We start from the raw sequence: 20,873 nt of genomic DNA, 5'->3' as shown, positions 1-20,873 counted from the left end.
TAATTTGTGTCACAGTGACCTCTTTTCCCCCTTAAATCAGAATGTCCTCAGGTGTCTGTTACTTCTCACCTTGCTGCTGTGCACCGCAGTAGAGACTGTTGATGCATTTTCTTGACAACCTCAGGTACTGAAAGAAAACTCTTGGGTTCCCTTTCAAGATTTCTAACTGAATGCAATTCCCTCAGCCTTTCCTTACAGGTGCTCCCACCCCCACACCAACTTGACTGCCCTCAGCTGTACTCACTGCAATTTGTCAACTTCTTTCTCATAGAGCAGGCCCCAGAGTGCAATGTGGTTTTCCAGACGTGATGTAACAAGTGCTGAGTAAAAAGGACTAGTAGTTCTTTTGATCTATTGGCTGCATGCCTGTAAAAACAACCTAATATGTCTCTATAAAGGTAGCCTTGCTCACCGCTGTGGTGTTCTGCTCACTTACACTTAGCTTGGTTTTTGTCAGGCCAAGTAAAGTGCGTGGCTGGGCTTGAACTGCCCTGACACCCTCACCTGGGGCTTTAGCATGTGCAGTGCTGTAGGTTTGCTGTGCCAAGCCCAGTCTCCTCTCATTGTGGCTCATCAGTTGTCCTTCAATGTCTCCAACCCTTTCTCCTGCATGGATCTTTACTCTTACTCTGTCTTCTACTCTTTCTGGCTTCACTTTCTGTCTGGACTCTGGATATGACTCATTATCTTGCCTTGTCTTGGACTCTCAAGTCCAAGTCCAACTCCAGCTCTGGAGTGTCACCACTCCAGCCCTACCCAAATCCTTTGGAACTGCACCCTTTTTGGTGAGAGCACTGCCCTGCCTGTCCTGTGGTCAACCTCAGCTTATTCATCCTCATGGAGCGGCCCTGCTCATGCTGTCCTTGCCACAGTCCACCAGGACCTCCAGATTCCTGCTTTGGTCAGACTTCAGTCTGTACTGCTGTGGTGGTTATTGCATTTTAGGTAAGGTATGACACCACAGGATCCATCTGCCAGTTCCCTGAATAGGCATAATGGTTTGGTCAATCTGTACCTATCCCTTCTGCCCTGAAGTTGTCTGTTTGGGCACACTTTAGCATGTCCATTAAATCCAGTCCTCTTTCACAAGTGATATGATTTGTGCAGACAAAATCATGTGTTTTACCATATCATCATCAGGTATATCTTGTCCTCATTTTGAATGGGAGGACTGAGTGGAGTAATTTTCAGTAAAAATTACATGTTCAAGTAGTCACATTTTCTCTCAGCTATATTACAATCTTAATGTTCTCTTGGCTAGTCTTAGAAAAGCTGATTGTTCATTTATCTTGTCAGAGTGAATGCTGAAGCTATATCTGCTGTTGGCTAAAAAAAGATGCATCACATTGTTCCTTCACGCTTTCCTCTTTTGTGGTGCTAATCCTCTTAAAATAGTTCTAAGATTTGGAGTCATTGCCAGAAAGAGTGTTGTTGGTAGTGGAGCCTGGGCTTCCTGCTCTAGCAATCCTTTTCTACCTTGTTTTCTCCCACAGCTGAAGCCAGCCAGCTACTGCCAATTTGGGCTACAGACTAAAATGTTAAGGAAAATGAAACAACAGTTGGTTGTTGAAACTAGTCATGAATTTGGGTCTGTTTTGAATGTGTTCATCAGTCCTACGCACACATACAATAAAACTAGCAAAGATCTGCTGTAGTCAGGAGCATCTGACAAAGACTAGTGCAAGGAAATAGAAGTGACTGAGCAGTGAGTTTTATAAGGTAAGGAAATCACAGTCAGTAGGGAAGTGGATGATTAGTACAGAAGCGCAATGACAGCTGCAAGCATGCAAGTGGCAAGCTTGGTGAGGAATTAATCTTTCATCATTGGTTAGGTAGAAGCTTTAGAAATCATCCTCTCCTATCGGGACATACATCTTGATTTATTTTCTGCGCTTGATTTCCTAAGATGTTCCTAAAGTTGATTTCCAGCACTGTTCAAGAGATCTCTGCCTACATAGCCTGCACTTTTTTTCTCAGTAGACCTAATTTCTCTGGCTGGAACATGCAATTTGCTCCCTTTCCCAGGCTCATTTTTTCCTAACACCTACCTTGACTGCATGGGTTTCTGCAGCAATTCCTGCAATAAATTCTGTAAATAAATTGCAAATAGGTTCTGCAATGAATTCCTGCAATACTTCATGACTTACCTCTGTTTTTTCATCAGTGCCTAGCAGAAGTCGGTTCAGAGCAGTGATTCCAGTACTCACTATTCCAATTGTGGTAATCTGTGATGCTCATCACCAGTGATGAAGCACACAGAAGATCTCTCACCAGACACTTCAAAACAATTCAGATTAAGTCCTTCAGACAACCTGGCTAGACTTCCACACAAATGGCCTCAGTCAAGTTACCTGGGCACAGTAAGTCACTATTTCCCTCTGGAGGAAAAGCTTCTACCAAAATTACTGTAAGCCAGTTTAATAGCACTGCCCAGTGCTGTTGGTCACTTGCTCTCAGTTTATTTCTTACAACACAACAATAAGCAGTGCTGCAAAGCTGGATAAGTCATTCAAACAATTAATTTCAAGTTCTGAATTTTGTTAAGAATGGCATTTGACAAGGAATGCAATGTGTCATGCACGAGTTTAACAGGGAAGAGACAAAATATTAGGTCTTTATGTGAGTAATGTCCACGTTCCAAGACTGGGTCTTACTGGAAGCAAGATTCAAACCAATTAACAATATTACACACAAAAGATACAGGGGCTAAGAGTGAGGTTATAGAGAATTGGTATGTAGTTGTGTGTGTGCAGAGTTTGTGACACTGTCAGAGCAGTGCAGAGTCACAGTGGCCAGGAGCAGCCACAGCACACACCGAGCATCAGTGGAGCTGCCACAGCAGCAGCCTGTGGAAGGGGAATTCAAGAGAATGTCAGACATGGAAATGACTGAGTCACACTCAATATCTTAAACTAATATTCAGCCCAAGAATTGAGGCACACACCTTGCACTTGAACTGGCTTTTCACAGGCAAGGCCTTGCCTTGGAGTAGATAGACAGTGGATGACAAATTGTCAGTAGAGGTAAAAAATGTAAGCTAGGTGGGCAGTTCTACTACATACAGACTTCTGGTGTCTGGTGGTACTCATTCCTGTATTTGAAGCTGCAATCATAAGAGCTTAAGCATTGTTTAAAGCAAGTGAACACATTAATTGTTTTACAGGAAACCTGCTGTATTTTGGTTTGTATCTGCTTATGTTCTGTTTCTTTCTGACTCCACTTGTCTGGCAAACACCGTGTCGGGGTTAGCACTGCAGTGTGCCGAGAAGGGGGAGCTAACAGAACAGTCACTAAGTTTAGCTACTTTGAGCTTCAGAGTTATCTTTAGGATTTATGACTGGTTGATCAGAATATGTTGCTTATGATTCACACTTGGAAGTTTATCAGTGATAGCTTACAGAAAGTATTTGGAAAATATGCATGCTTTCCTCCACACAGACTCTGCGCTGCCTCTGCCATGGGCTTCTGGAGTATTTGGGAACACTTTCCTAGTATGCTAGATGGTAGGATGATAGCTTAAGTTAGCCTGTTCCAACTTGGCTGTAACAAACACTTAAAAATCTTCATGCAGCAGGTATCTATGTTGAAGGACACAAATGCCAGCTCAGACTGACAGCTTACTGCCTCTTTCATCTCAAGGCTGTTATCATGGCAAACTTACCAACCTAAATGGGATCAATGTAGCACCAGTATATTTTAGGCTACTGTCTGTAGACTCTTGTTTCATGTAAGTGTCATTCACTTAAGATTGAGTCATTTTTGATTAGCATAGGCTAGAGTACTGATGCTTTAGTCTCTCCTCTGAAGTTGTTCTGTTTTGACCCTGCTCTAAAGATGCCTGCTTCCTACTCCTATTAGTTTATTCCTAAGGTCATCTGCTTAAGAGGGGACTTTTCCTTCCTTTCAGTAACTTACAAGTCACAGCCAAATTATCACTGATTCTGCATAAAAAGCAAGGACATAAGTGGAGATCCTCAGCAAGACCCTTAGGTAAGACTTACCACCTTAGTACTAGGGGATTCATGGGCCCAATTTGGATGTGTGACTCTCCCTTGTGTGTTGTATAGGTGCAAAGCAGTGGGATCTGGAGAAGCTGACAGGTGAAATATCTGTGGTAGTTCACAGAAGGTGCCAATGAAGCTGTTATAGCTTAACACACACACGTGCACACCCCAGGCTTGTTTTACTTGTGTTTGGAAATGCTGCTGTAGTACTTTGGAAGTTTTCCCTTAAGGAGGTCTGACACAAACTTTTGCTGCAAAATGTTCCTCCTGAAAGCAGAAATACCGTAAAGTACTCGCAAGTTGGTTCATCACCTATCCATTTCCTATTTAGAAGGCAGTCCATGGAAAGCAAGCTAACTGCTCAGCTGACCAACCCTCTGTACAGTCACCATAAGTGTGTGCCATGTAAGGAATCAATTGCAATAGAGAAAGCAAGGCCCAGTAGTTAGCTGTACACAGGCTATCGGAAAGTGGCTAACTTCTGAAGTTGCAGCAGAAATATGCAACAGGAGTCTCTATTTTTTTCCATATACAGAAGAGACATGTAGTAGAAATACCTGCCCAAAGATTCTGCAGTAGGTGGGAACCCATGAGCAGAATGATCATTGCATAGAACCATTTTACTGCTTCAGTTTGAGTCTGTAGTTTGCACCAGCTCCCTGAAAAGCTCATCCTGTGAATGAGGAGATTTTTCAGCTTTGCAGGTCCAGAATAAACTTAGATTTTCAAAGAATTTCTTTCTTCCCTTGAGTTGTATGGATGGAACATGGCAGCATACTTTAGAAGGAGAATGCTGGATGACAAGTTTGTATGAGCTGTGGCCATCACTCTTACCTGCCAAGTTTGCTCTGGGCAAACTGGCACCCTGGTTTTGAATCACTGAAAGTCTTGCCTGGATTTTGCATGTCCCCACTGCCTCCTGCAACACATCACAGCACTGCACTGTTAGAAATGAATTCTGCTTGTTAGCCCCACATGGATTTGACTGTTTTATTGAAAAAATCAGTATTAATTTTCATGGTGTGTTGAGACATTAGAAAGATCCTTTAGCATGTCCAATTATACCAGATAGTCCAAACATTTGGTAGCCTTATCAGAGATCAGTATTAGATTAGTATCCGTGTGGATAGTTGGTATGACCAGAACTGTGACAGCCTAAAAAAGTCAAACAGGAAAAAAAAAATTTTCTATCACCTATGAGGGGAAGATTACTGCCTAAAATAATCATGTAATTCTGATAAATCAGATAGTGATAAATCAGAATAGATAAGGGTTCCAAATTTAAGCCACTTACTTTGCAGAGTCATGTGTAGCCATGTACAAGATGATAGTGTCTAAAGTGAGTTAATTTTCTTCTCCTCACATCTCTTGTTGAACAGCTGTTCCAGAGTTTGACTTGGAGAGTTATTTACTTTCACTATATTTGCTGGCACATGGATAGATATTATTCTTTATCCCAATTAGATTTTTTCCTTGCTTCCTCATGTTTATCCTAGGTCTATTAAGAATATTATGTTGCCCTTATTCTTCATTTTGTGAGTTCATATAGAATTAGAAGAGACTTTTCCCATAAATAAGTTCCTTTCCATAAATAATGCTTCTTCTATTCTTATGTGTATTGATCTTTCTCAAAAAGTGACCACCAGAATGGTGATACTCCAGATGATGTTTTACAAGGGCGTTGGTTTTCCTGTAGCTGTTGGAAATGCATAGAACAAGGTGATAAAATTGTCTCCACTAGTTTCATTTGTATAATTTTAGTCCAATACAATTTTTATAATTTTGTATAATTTTAGTGGCTTAGGCATTCCCCAATCAGCTGATGCACATACACACATAGGAATACGCATAAGGCAGGAATTTTAGAGGGTTAATCTCAGAAATCATACAGTAAAAACTTCATGGCATTTTTATTATTCCATGTATCACCATTTAGTTTTCTCTTTTGCAGTGCTATTAATAATCTTTTACTGAATGTGCCTGAATACTATTTGCAGATTTCATTAGTGTGAAAGTTTACTTTTTGTTCTCAAGCCATTTATAAAAGTATTAAAATTGGATCTATTTATAGGCTCTCCAGCTCTGGACATATCCCTTTGCAATGCAGTCTGTATGGCAGAAATACCATCTCTGTTCTGCAGCAGCAGCCCCTCAGGGACTTCCCCATGGATTTTCTTAGGAATAGAATCAACTCTGCATAGGGCAATTAATTTAAACAACCATAAAGAAACTCCTAATCCTTATCATAAATAAGGAACAGGAATTCTCCATCTTGCAGGTGGACTTGGAGGTCTCAGGCATCCGTATACAAATTTTAGATTATACCCTCATGCCATGTATGTGCCCACCTCCTACTTATTTAACTAGCCCTTCCTAGCAGGAGTTCTAGAGACACCCAGCCAGTCCCTCTTTCAGCAGCTGAGATCCCTGACCCTACTTTGTCTTCTCTGTTTTGAGGTTTGACATGGTAGCAAATGGATACCTTGGTGGCCAGCCCTGTAACCTTAGCTGAAGAAAGTGATCAGCAAATCCTTTTACTGCCACTCAATTTCCAGTATGAGCATAGGGGAACTAGGGGATAATTATTTGAAGCTAGTTTCCCTGGTTGAGGTTTCCCTTTGGTCCCCAGACATGGTGTTCTAGGAAGCTGATGGACAAGTCTCTCAGCTTGTCCCTTGTTTTCAAGGAGGGATTTAGCAAGATCACAGTTGTTCCCATAGGTATCTCACCTTAGTTAAGAGTTTTTTTGTCTGGAAGTGGCCCGAGAATCTCAGGTGACTGCTGCTGCTTGCTTGCCAATTATGTGCTGTGCCCAGTTTTGATCAGTCCAGCTGGGGCTCCCTGACTGCCCTGCTGAGACACTGGATCTACTGCATGGCAGCTGTAAGCTGCCACTGACAGGAACAAGTGGGAAAGTTGTCAATGGATTGATCTTCATGGCTCTAAATGCTCTTCTAGACAATCCTCTCATCCCATTTTCCTTCCAATACAATCCATTCTGGTTCTCTTTTTGATAATTTCTATTCTAATAAACTTAAACATCTTTAGTTTAACTAGTAATTTCTGTGTGACAAAGGAGCAACTGTTTTTGAACTCCAGAAAATTTAATCTGGAATAAAATAATGGTTTGACTCTGCAGTTTTTTGTTTCTGTAAAACAAATTAATAGCTATGTAGGCTTTCCCATTCTGGGTCAGATTTTATATAGATTTAATGACGATCTTGTCTTGTACAGAAAGCATATCAGTTAAACATTACCAAAGCATTGCACAATTTTCTATGCATTTTTGTGTCCTCTTTTTAAGTATCAATTCAACAAATTTGTCAGATGCACATAAAAGGTTTAGTGGCCTATGCATTTCAGCATAGAGTTATTCTACAAAGCAAGAACAATCATGGCCAGCCCCTTAACCCTCCAGCACTGCAGCTGATTTAGGAGATGGATTCACATAATGGCTGGGGTTGAAAATGAGTACTTTAAGCAGTATGGATATGAAGATTTTATGAGCCAGTGCACTGTCAGAATGTGCTTCAACTCCTTGAAGCCATCACAGCTTTCTCCTGTCACGACTTCCCTTGTCTTCTTTCCCAGTTAGCAGAATATTAAAGGAATGTGTAGTAAAAAGGATTTCAACAATGATTTCATTATCAGTTGTCCATGTGTAATGCTGTCAGTGAAGTTACATTCACATGATTATGCAGATAAATTCAGGTGAAGTTGCATTTGTTTCTTCAGATAAATGTTTTGATTTATTTACCCACACAGCAATTTTATTTTCTAATTACATTTGCATCGACTGGAAAAGCAAATACATAATAATCTGGTTAGCCATAAAGAAATTGAAATATTACATTATGATATAAAGTATTACATCTCATAGATAAGCAGCCTTGACTTGTCAAAGGCATATTTGTAGCAAACAGACAAAATTTCCTGGAAACACAGCTTCCCGAACTACATCTGTTAAAATTGCTGCTAGGTCTGTTAAATTTGCAAATATTTTTGTGAATAAAGGAAAACATAATGTTGAATTGATGTAATAATTTTTTTTTCTTGATGAGCTCCTGGTCTCATAGGTGCAAAACCTTGAGACCTATTCCAGGTGTAATTCCCATGGAAGCCTGTGCACAGGGCAGGATTAGAAGTGAAAGCTGATGCCCTGAAATCAATGTGTGATCTCTTCCAAAAGCAAACAGTAATGTGGAGACTGATGACTCTTGACAGGCCAGACTGTACTAATGGATTTTCCTGCAGTGACTGAGTTACTTTCAATAGGATTACACTGACATTTTTCAGCAAGAGTAACACTTCTGTCCCCAGCCTGCCCACCCTGCCACTGTCATTCCACTCCCTGCACTTCCTTGTGCTCCTCCCCTGTGCTGGCATGACTGTCCATGTCACCATGAGCTGAAGTGGTTCAGAAAATCAATCCAGCTAAAATTAGCAACTGGTGTTTCACTGGGTTGTTTTTTGGCCTAAGCTCTCTTCTCTCAGTGTACTGACCAGTGGCTCAGTTATGCCAGCACAACCTAGGGGACATGGCAGGGGCAGTGGGCAGCAGGAAATCCAACAGGCAGCATTTGGATCCTGCCATTGCTTCATCTCCCTTGGCTCCAGCACTGCTCTAGTACAAGCATTTGTGAGGCTGCACACTGACCCTTGCCAGACAGGTTTCCTAAAAAAAAAACCCAAAAAACAAACCAAAGTAATCCCTCGAGGTTTATTTTTCAGCAAGATTAATTCCCTAGTCTTGAAGGTCCCATGGTCACAAAAACCCCTGTCCCAGGAAGAGAATGACATGGGGCTGAAAAGCCAATGGAAAGAGCAAGCACGTATTCAGATACTGCAGTTCCTGAATGTCACATCACAGCTTTGGGAGCACAGCAGTCTTATTAGTAGCCTGGTCTGCCCCCCAAATAATACTCATTGAGGAAAGAACAAGAACAACCTTATAATAAAGATACATTTTATATTTTATGTATTTTAAAAATTTGCTTCTTAAACACCATGGGTTTGACAGAATCACTCTTACTCTTCATGGGTTGAATTGGGTTGGCTTGGAGATTTGGGGGGCATTGGAAGCATGCTTCATTATGAATTTACTGTATGAAAAAAATTCCAGTTTAAAGCCAGCTTAAACTAAAAAAAAACAACAAAACTTAGTGAATGAACAACCAATGTCAAGTTTAAATATTGAGAGTAATTCTCCTCTACAATCAAAAACAGTAGGCAAGGGTCCTGCTTTGGTGAATGGAAGGTAGCAGTCCTAATTTATAATCTACACATGATTTCTACATGGTGTGACAGTTTGCCTTAAAATTTAAAATTTCAAAAGCAATTTGATAATGTATTGCTAATTTTCCATAAGGAAAATATTCCTAATTAGGAGTTTAACTGCAGAAGACAAGATAATTTATTGCCTTACTTATCTTCAGAAGTAGAAGTTCTCCTCATGCAAATCACCTGTTTCACATTATTCTTAGCTGAAGTGTCTGCCAGCACATTTTTCAGTAACTTTACATAATTTGTCACTTGAAAGTGAGCATCAGAGTAAACAGTCTTGCCTAAATGACTAGAGCAACTGAGATAAACAGTTCTGTAGAGTAGTATTGATGATTTACTCAGAGAATGGTTTTCCTCAGACTCTAATTGTCCAACAGGCCAGAGGGGCTGAGTTTTCAGGGTGTCACAGTAAAATGCAATGAAACAAGACAATTCTAAGGCTTGGAAGTGGCATTTTGTGTGCAGAAATACCCACTAAAAATTGTCCTTTACCTTGCCTTGGGCAAAATTTTGTCATCCAAATGAACTTTTGGTACATATAAAGGATGGAGAAATGCCACATGGGTAACAAGGTTTCATGCTGAGTTAGATTTGGTCAGTTCACGTTGGGCATTCAAAGGACTTTTGCATTGAATAAAATGCTGAAGGAAGTTTCTGTTGGGATGTTGGGACAGTTAGCGTGACAGAAGTCAGAGTAAAACTGTGTTTACTCTTTCTATGCCTGCTGTTTTGAATCTCTCCATTCTTTAAAGCTGTTAGTACAGAATTTATTTGTTACCACCTGTATAACTTACTGCCAGCAACTGCATTTAGAAATAACCCTCCAGAATAATCTAAGTAAAACATGCATTAGTGCTCATATGTTGGAAAATGGGAAGAAACACAACACAACAGGTAATAGCAGGTCTGTGGGATCCAGCAAAGGGACATTCCAGCAGTTTAAACAATGTAATGTCCCCTGTCCTGTTCCTTTGCTAGCTATAGTTATGACATCAGGATGTGTCTGAAAAATAAAACAAAGAATGAAAGAAGAAAAGCAAGATAATTGTTTTGGACTGGATGAACTCTGAAGTGGAAGGTCAAGGTGATTAAGGCAAATAAACAACAGGACTGTGTTTATTAGGCAGGAAATGGTCATTACTAAATTGTCAGGAAATGCGCTGGAGGCTGATGTACCAACTCCACCATAGCTGTATGTATCAGTCATATTTTGTCAGTGCTGTTGAAATCACGGAATAGTCACAGCATCTGCATTAACTTCTATTTGGGAATAAGCAATTTCATTTCTTTTCAGCCACTCTTGCAACTGCATCCACCTTTATTTAGAAGGGGTGAACCCGGTTTCTCTGTTGTAAATGTTGTGGTGAAGATGGTGCTCATGAAACAGGACTGGCAATCACTGTCATAGAGTGTGTTTGGAGAGATGGCAGCTGCATTGTCGTACCGTGAAATGGCAAGAGCAAGGACAGGCATGAGGAACACCTGGGAGACCCTTCAACATCTGTCACTGCTGGAGGCAGCTTCTTAAGAAATGCCACGAAGCTGTTTGCAGGGAAGTGGGGTCCCAGAGGCACCCACCTTCTCTCTATTTCATGAAGCAGTTTTGGCAAAATGCTCCCTTCTGTGCTGGGAGCAGCCATGCAGCTTCCCAGCTGACTGGAGGAATCTCTTCTGGAAACCACAGAACCATTCAGCCTCCGTGACCTGTTTAAGTCAGGACTGTATCCAGACACTGCTAGTAAACTCCTCCATGGACTACCTGAGGCTGCCTAAGATAATACCAGTGCCTATGTTTGGATCCCATCCCTCCATTCCTCATTTCTTCTTTTCAAATATGAATTATTGCACTTATTCCAGGGGTGGTGTATATTTGCAATGGAGACAGAACAGCTGGTCTAGCACAACTAAAGGCAAAATAAAGATTCTCTCCTCTATCCAACTTGAGCAGTGGTCCTCTGCACACTCCTCCTCATCTGATGCAGATAAGTTCTCCCCATCATCAATCTGTTCTTTTACATAAGCACAGACTGAAAAGTTGTTGGATGGGGACAATGACCTCTAAACTGAGATCCAGATTGGAAAAGAGCAGGGTAGGTCTGACCCACCAAGCAATAGTAGTCCCCAGAGTAACACAGTGATTCATCCAGTTTCTCTGGCATGAAGAGATGACCTTTCTGTGGTTTTTTTTTTTTCTTTTTAATATACTGTAACTACTCTTCAAATATTTTGCTGTCACTTGTTATTTGAAGCAGAGTTGACCTTATAGCCAACTCCATGAATAGATGCTTTTTTGAAAACTGAGTATTAAAAATTACATAGGTAAGTGCCCCTTGTTGGACACTGATATTAATTGAGCCTGCAGTGAGAGCAATATACAAATAATACATAATGTAGTTCAAATTCAAGGCTTTGTTAATATAAGGCAAGATATTAAAGCAAAATAAGAACTCTGCTCATTGGGTTTCATATTTGGAAAATTTCAGAAGACCATCAGTTTGTTGCTGGCTACAGCATAGTGTAACTTCATTGTGAGGTGACATCTATCTTGGTTTTGCTTCAAAGAACACTGAATGTGTGCACATGTCTGCAGTTGGGCCAGAATATGCAGCAATGGAGCATCTCCATTACATTTTCCAAAGTTATGGAGGTCTGGCAGCACCCTGTTCACTTCCTTGACTTGCTGTACAGCAGCCTGCTGTGCTCTGCTCTAGCGTGAGGATGATGACCTGACTGTGGCAACCTGTGTTTAGCAGATTTCTTAGTCTTGTTTTAGCATATCTGTGGAGTTGTCATAACTATGGCATTTATTTTAAAAAGCATTCTTGGACACCATTTTAAAAACTGCCAGGCAATTAAATTTAAATTTAGAGAAGTTTCTAAAATCTACCTCAAATATTAAAAATCTGTTTTACTTTGCTGCCCAGCTCACCCTGTGACTGGAGTCAGATGGTTGCTCATCCATGTTGTCAAGCCCTTGCTCATTATGTGCCTATTGGAAAATGTCATCTTCACTTTTGGGTCTCTAAAATATCATCAGTATTGCAGAAAGATTTGGGGTGGCTCAAGTTATTTCTTTTAACCTAAGGGCATCTCCTGATGGACTGTTTTAAAATGACAACACAAGTGCCTTACCACGAGATGGCCTTTACAAACCACAGCTTTGGCTTCCATCTCCTACAGCATCTGGGGATTATTATTATCACTGCATTTCACTCCACAAAATGGTTTTCCAATGTGGCAAGCCCATGGGTCGTTATTACCCTTGGGCTCCACAGTTACTAAACAATGAGTCCTCCTCTCTGCCCAGTTCATGAGGGTGTAGACACCATGAACATAAATTTTTGCACAGTTAACTTGGTTGTAGTTATGTGAATAACTATATGTGAAAATTATGTGAAATAACACCTAAAGGGATCACATATAGAATGAGATTTCAAGGCAGAATCAGCAGGTCCCTCAAAGGTGGTGTCTGAGGCATTCTGTGAGAAGACAGCCCAGCAGCAGGGATGAGCTCCATGCAGGACACTCATGCTGAGAGATTAAATTAAATTTCCAGAACATTTTCCTGTCCTTGGCTGCTGGAGTGGGAACATTTAGATCAGCAGTTATTAGGGTTAGCACTTAATCTAGTGAGTTCGTGGGGTGCTCTCAGCTCTCATCAGCATCAGCAGATGCTGAGGACATCCAGACCTCAGCCTTAAAAATCACCAGGAGTAGATCAACAAAAGGGACATCAGTGCCTGAACTTGTGGTATCATCTCAAAGTAGACAGCCAGGTCCCATAAATAATTCTTAGGGTGAGCAGGATATCTTAATAGAAGCTTATAATAAATGCAATCCTTTGTTGAAAGAACCACCAGAGATAACCAATTCTGGCCTAGAGAAAAAAACCCCAATACCTATGTCACCCAGCTCTGGCACCTCTCACCAGAGCTCTGCATCTGTTTGTGGGCAAGAGACACCCAATCCCAGCTTTCTCACCTGTGAACACATAGGAGGCTGCTTTTGTTTGAGTGTAGTCAGTAGCCATATGGCTGGAGGTAGGAAAGGGGCTCAGGATCTTGGACTTCAGATCTCCTGGAGCCAAAAGTTTCTCTTACCCCTCTTGTGACAGTCCAATTCATCAGAGTACTGGCTGTCATACAGTGGAAGCTCTTTTGATTTCACATGTTAAAGATGTTTTATTTTGTATAAATAGCAACATTAAGCTAGAGAGGGACCAACTGTCTCCAGGTAACAAGGCAGTCCTTTAAAAGATGAATATATGCACTTGTAAAAACTCATATAAAATTATACAAGTTATACAGTAGCATCTACCTTCAGATATGGAATAAAGAAATTGGAAAATCCCATTCTGAAGCAGGAACTTCACCCTACACTGTATTCCAGTAACCCAATGAGACACAATTAGCCACTCCTTTCCTTGGAGATACCAGAACATGTTTAACAAAATAGTCTGTCCAGGTCAGGTCAGGTCAGTCACAACTCCCTTGTCTACAGTGAGAATCTTGCGCCAACCTGGCATCAGCTTGAAGAAGGATCCTCTGCAACCTGAAAGGAGTGGAGCAAAGTTTGGTGTTTGAGCACCTTCGCACAATTGAAGTCAGAGACTCCATGGGATTTGGACTTGGGATGGGGGGAACAGTTTGTGATAGCTGTGCAGCAACCAGAGAGGTGCCAGGACTGTCTAAATGAAGGAGAGGCAAGTAAGAAATCAAATGCTTGTAAACACCTTTTAGGAATTGTGTTTCTTCCATAGATTTTACATGTGATACATCCATCTTTCAAGCCACTGCTCAAGAGTCTGTTAGGGAGAGGGAAGGGAAGATAATCCTGGTGACAAGCCTTTGATTCCCTCTGCTTAGCCTCAGTGCTATAAGTGAAGCCAAAAGCAAGGGCAGGCTGGAGAGACCACAGAACAACACGTTTTCTGAACCTGCATCTCTCCTGTTTCACTTTCTGTCCACTGAAAGGAAGAGTGGCAGAGGAAGGAAAGTGTGCCACCCAGGCACAGGCATTTTCCCCCAAAATCTCCACTGGTTCCATATGGGTCACCTCTTGCTTCTTCTCACTGATCAGCTGTAGCAGCCTGTGTAGCGACTTAAAGGGAAATGTTTCACCTTTGACTCATATCCCAGGATTTAAAAATAATCTAGAAGCTGTTTTGCAAAGGCACAGGTGTTCTTTAATGTCTTTTCCCTGAGCTTCAAACATCCTTTCCTGCCTCTCCATTTCTCCTGCTTTGGTCTCGGGACATTTACTTGTATCTTCTCTGACAGATTCTGGTTATCCCCCTTGTGACCACTTAACTGCTGTTAGTTGCTTTAAAAATAAATACAGACACTAGGGGAAAGAATCTTAATAGAAGCACAATATGTTCATGTTAATATAAGTACCTATTAACTCTGGGCTTCCCAGCACAAGAGCAAACCATCTGAAAATCAGGTTACGGAGACTGGATAAATCTACACTATTCTCCCTGGTATTCCGTAAGCAATTAAAAATCATTTAAAATTCAGCCTGCAATCTGAGTCTGTGATCCACAGTGTCCTGCAGCACAGAGTTTTTCAGTGCCCACAGGAACTGTAGAAGAGGAACAGAGGGACAAAGAAACCACCACTGCTTGCATAATCCTTCATAGGCAAGCCACTCTTGATTGTAAAGTACAAACAGCATGTGGAATTTGGGTATTTAAGGATGTTATGCTGGGTACAGTAAACCATTTCACCCCTGTGCTCCTGATGCAGAGTTAATTCCGGGTCTGTTGGTGGTAGAGCATCCCGACAGAGACGAGCAGTAATTATCCTACCCAAAAGAGGGCAGCAGTTAAACTTCTACGGCACAGTTCATGTTATTTTCAGAAATGGTTTTTAGCAATGACAAACGTTGTTTCAAGTAGCTCAATGACTGGGAATTGTGCCAGAGCCTGACAGTAGAAGCTGTTATTTTATTGATATTTCTCGAAAGGAAGTCAAGCCTGATTATCCATGTTGACACTCACAAAATGCAAAGTAACATTTAAATTCATAATAAAGGGATGAGGATGCTTTCTGTAAGAGTGAGGATGTTAATCATTTAATTTAAGTCAGTCATTGAGCTGCAAAGTGAATTTCAATGTATCAGAAAAGAGCAGACAGAACCAGAGATCTGCAATCAGTTTCCTCTCTGCCCTTTGAGCTCCAGCTGCTGTCGCTGGGGTTGTCCAGTTGCTCTCTGTGCCACACCACGACTTGTCCTTACACAAAGTGACTCCTAAGTCCACTCATCAGCACTGTTTTCTTCTTCTTGCCCCTTACAGCAATGCTTTGTGGTTCAAGCTTTTCCCTACTGCTATTCAGCTGCTAGAAGAGAGCTTTTCTTCCAGATAAACTGCTTTTCATCTTATTAAGTGGTTCTTTTTTTTTTTTTCTGCTGCTGAGGCTTCCACATTCTGGCCAGAGGAGCCTCCAGAAGCTCCTTGCCATCCTTGGCCCAGAACCCCAGAGTCCCAAGGCTGGAAGGAGTCCTGCAGGTCCAGCCTCCAGTGCTGAACTCAGAGCAGGCAGGATAAGGTCACCTCAAGGTGTCTTACAGGCACCAAAACAGGAATGTGCTGGAAGCAATTTACTCTGCTTTGTCAAAACCAAGTATTAAACCAGCTGATTCTTGAGCCAGCTGTTATAAAACCCTCCCAGCTATCGCCACACTGAGCAATTAGAATTTTTGCAGTTTGCCACCAGGTTTCTCACCCTGTGAAGGAGATCTTGAAGTGGGCTGAATGTAACAGAAACCAAACACAAGAGTAAAGCACTGCAGAGAGAGGCGCTGCTGTCACGGTTGCTCAGCAGGCTGCCCCCAGTCGCCTCCAACCTGCTTGAGGTTCTTCATTTTGCTGTGACTTCGAGTTATAGGCTTCAAGGTTGTGGCTGCATTAACTACCAAGGCCAAGTGCAAGGCTGCTAGGAATATGGAATTTGCTTTGGCTAGGGAGCTACATAAGGCAGGGGTTGGTCTTGATTACTATGTGGAATTTGAGTTCTTTGAGTCAAAGAACACCAGGAGGCCCCTCCATCAAACAGCACCAGTTTATGGGGACATGAAATATGGAGGCACCCCAGAATATTTTTTCCTGTGGGCATCACATGCCACTCTTAGCCTGGTACCTGTGAGGCACATCATGTGCCATGCTTAGCTGTGACAGTAAAGACACAGGCTTGGCTATCACCCTGGGTGACTCCATGTCCCCAAAATGTGTTCTTCTGTAGCAACAAGATGACAAATCTCCTAGGCCATGACAATCTGCTCTGCTTTGCAACTCACTGGCCCTATGTCAGCCTTTCCCAACTAGTGGGGACAGAAAAACATCCCTAGGGGATGGGACATTAGTTCCACTAGTGCCACTAGGACGGGCACAAATGCTTGGGTACCACTTGGCTTTAGGAGTGGTGACTGCTCATTGCTCTGCTTCTGCCACAGCAGGTGTAAGAATTCCTGCCCCTGCACCACACTCGCTCCTGTTTGTCTGCTGTGGCTCTTGGGTTAAAGGGCCAGAAATGCTTTCACATCAATACATCTTGTCATCTGCACTACTCTTTACCTTCCACTGGGAAAGCTGCCAAGCACATCTGGGCTATGGTTCATTTTGAAAACAGCACTAACAACACATTCCTGCATCGCTGCTAACATGCAGCCGCTTGGGACACCAGTTCCAGCCACCACTGTTCCCCTGACTTAACCACAGTAGAAAAGAATACTTCCAAATCAGCAAAGCGCAGCATTGCAACATACTAAGGGAAACAGTGGACAGCAGTGTCAGTGCCTCACCTACAGCTGGGGTAAATAACCTTTGCTTGTCCTGCTCTGGCACTTCACAGAGCGACGCTTCCCAGTGATCAGCTTGGCCACGGGAATGGGCTGTGTGGAGCATTCCAGCAGCTTGGCCAGCCCCAACCCAGGCTGAGGGTGCTGCTCTCTGTGGTCCTGGTCTGTCCCCAGCGTGTGACACCCTCCACTGATGGCACTGCAGGTACTGGTTCCAACCATCATGTCCTCAGAAACCTTCCTGCTGTGATTCCCATTCCTAGCCCTGGCTGGAATATGGATTAAACTTCAGAAGGGGGTAAGAAGATTGATAACATCAGAGCTACATGCAGGATGAGGCTGTCAGTTAAGTTCATTTTAATTTCGGATATTAGTTGGATTTGTTTGACCTCCTTTGTTATTTTAAGAACCAGTTTAAGTTGGCAGATCTTGCTATGTGGGAAATTGAATGTTAAAACAATCCTTCAGGCCTAAATTGGAATGCACAGTTGGAAATTTCCAAGAAATTGTATTTCCAAAATCTGTTCTGGAAACTTCAAAATTACATAGTCACAGCAGTTCATTTTAATGTTTGCAATTCTGAGTATAGTGTGTTAAATATAAAATATAAGCCCTTTGCCTTTTAACTACATTTTTTTGGTTTGATTTCTTTGGAAACAAAATATTTTTATCATGTTTTAGATATATGATTGTAAATGCACGGGTAAGTTCTCCCAAAATATTTCCATTTTGTCAAACCAATATTTTCCTATGTGAAGTATTTTCTTTGGGGAAAGAAAACCCACTATGGATTTGAATTCACGTCCTTCTGCCCAGGGATTGGGTCTCCAGCACCACAAATAGAGTTCCCTGAGGAAAACAGCCTGTCCCCAGCCAATCCCTGGGAACAGAAAGACAACTTTTTTTCTGGGAGATATTTTATTTAGATAATTATTCCAGGATTAAGCATTTTGGGGGGCAGAGCACTGACATGTGTCAGTGTTACAGTCCCTCTGCACAGCAGGGACAAGGCACACACTGCATGTGGATGATGGATACAGAAAAGGCATTATTACTCCTCTTGGTGACATGCCATGGGTGTCCCACCAGATTTGCAGCACATCATCATCATTCCTATCAGTGCTCTGATATTAGCTAGCACTTCTTCCTGTGAAAAGGTGCCTGATCTGTGGCAGTCACCTCATTCACCCATGGCTGTGTGGGTGCACATTTTCTGAAATGGGCTGTTTTAAGGTGAGAGTTGTGTTCTGGCTGTGCACAGCTCTGCTCAGTGGTGGGCAAAGGCTGGGGAACAGCCAGGGTGGTCCGTGCCCCAACACCTCAACAGCTGCAGAATCCTTCATGCAGCCCTTTAGCCATAACTCCTTTCAGGATCTTTTGGCTGGGCACTGTCTGACCATGCATTCCTGCAGCTGTGGTACAACGCTCAGTGGTGACGTGAGGTCTCTGCGGGGCCATGATGCCAAGAACAACCACAGAACCCCCACAGCCAGGCTCTCAAGGACTTGGGGACCAGCACATCTGGTTGGTGACAGCCATCTTCTGTTCCACTCAGCCTCAGGCCTTTGTGCTGGGGGAGGATGGAGGCTTTTCCTGGACAAAAGTCTGGCTGGCCAGTCCCAGTGTGGGCTGCAGCCCACGGTGAGTCTGAGGTTGGACTGGAGATCTCCAGAAGTCTCTACCAACTGTGGCATTTCTGTGCTTCTATTGTCTGTTCATCCCTGGTCCCAGCCAAAGCAGATCCAGTTTTAAAGCCAGCCTTGATACCTACTGCTCTTCCTGCCAGCCCCTGGTCAGCTTGGCTATCTGCAGTCTTCCTGGTTTCCACCCAAGTGAGTTCCTCCTACTAAAAAAACCCTTCCTTTTGTTGAGTTCTGTCATAACATCTGGGTAAAGCACACTATACACAGATGCTTTTGAAGCTGAATTTTGACTTTTCTTACCTGTTAGATTTCATGCCTAGAAAACCAAACCAAAAAACCTCTTACCCATCCTTCAATGTTGAGGCAAACCCAAACTTATAAATAGCTGGAGAACATACCTGGGAAGTATTGGATAACTGAGCCTTTCATAAGAATGTGCCAATGTACACTTTTGTCCTTGTGTAAGGGTTTCAGTAGCACAGTTAGACACATAAAAGGTAAATGTGTGTTCCCTCCTTTCCTTTTTACTGGCTGTACTATTGAGCATGATCAGGTCTCTTTTTAGTGAAATTAACTGCTTTGAAATTGGCATCAGACCAGGAAAAGCCACAGGCAGTTGCTGAGCTGAGCTTACTGCTGCTATTGAGGCCAAGAATGACCAATGCTATGGAAAGCAGCTGTCAAGAAGACACAGTAACTCATCAGAGCATGAGGCCACCACGAGAGGCTGAGGAGAGGATGCCCTCAGGAGCAGTGATTTCATTTTCAGACTTTGCATTACTAAAGATATATTGCATTACTTCAGTGGGTTAACTTTGCCGTGTTACTGAGTTACCTGCAGATCCTTCTCCTTTCTAGTTCAGTTTCCCCTCTGGCCACAGAAAGCTATCAGAGCTCCCTTTGGAAAGGAGCAGAATTGTGCAGCCAACTGTTGCCCTGAAAAAAGAAAGGAAAAAACCTCACCCATAGCTGCCCAACAGCATAAAAGCAGGAGAAAAAAAAAAGCACTGTAACTTATGACAAGCATATTTATGGGACAGTTGATGTGGCCTTCACAGGAACAGCCAGGAGTTTAGGGAAAAGCTTTCCATCTGTGGCTACGCTTTGTGGCACATGGTGAGCTCCTTTGTGGCACTTGGCTGGGCTCACCTCGGGGTGAGCTGTCGCTGCGCTTTGCTCTGAAGCAGCCCAGGGAAAGGGGCAGTGTGGAAGCAGGGCAGCAATGCAGCCTCCCTTGCCTGCACAGCAGCACCCAAAGCTGCAGGCCTGGCTCACTGTGAGGACACGTGCAGACTCCCTCCTGTCCAGCAGGACTACTCCCTGGGAAGGCTGCTGTGTGCTCCCAACAAGGGTGAGACCAACAGGAGGTACCAAGAGTGTTCTCCCCAACACGCACACCTGCACGGGGTAACCACTGCATGCTGCAGCAGGGCTGGACCATCTTTAAAGTCTTTTTCCTGGCTGCCACTCATGGCCTGAGAGGATCAGCTATCTCCCTCGGCCCATGTGTACCTCTTGCACATTCAGTTTCCCCATTTCTTACAACAGCTAAGTTGTAAGAAAACCTCGGGCTTTCTTGGGTTGTGGGGATGAGATGGGGCATGCCTTTATCTTTTGAGCTTCACTGAAGTTTGAGAAACACCTAAGATCACTCAAGGTCTGCTTCATGAAGCCCCATTTTCTTCACACATTTAAAAAATAATACACACTGTCACAGGTATTTTTCAACTCACAGCATTGAAGTAAAGGCACTTTGGAAACCATGAGAGCTGCAAATCAGCGCATCCATCAGTCCGTTCAAATTTCTACTGTCCGTGTCACCAGGCTCCTGTTTCTTTTGCAAGTCCTGGAGCTACTGTTGGATTTGCAGGTGACCCCAGCTTTATGGATCAGATCCTCAGTTTGTTTGGCTAAGATGGAACCCAGGACTTCGTTTTTACAAAAAGCTGCCCACTGTTCATTCACTGCTCAGAACAGAAACACGAAGTAGGCACAGTTTCCATGTTCTTAGCTGCAGCAGATTTCTCTGCCAGGAAAAACATTTTTACACTTTTTTTCGGGTGTGTGTGTGTGTTTTAATGGTTGCTATTTCTACATTATCTATTCTTAAAATTATTTCCTGTAGGAAAGATTTATTATTTTT

The sequence above is a fragment of the Onychostruthus taczanowskii genome, unplaced genomic scaffold, assembly GCF_017590055.1.
Source record: "Onychostruthus taczanowskii isolate IOZ18803 unplaced genomic scaffold, ASM1759005v1 scaffold50, whole genome shotgun sequence".
NCBI classification, from domain to species: domain Eukaryota; kingdom Metazoa; phylum Chordata; class Aves; order Passeriformes; family Passeridae; genus Onychostruthus; species Onychostruthus taczanowskii.
Note: the sequence above shows the minus strand (reverse complement) of the source record.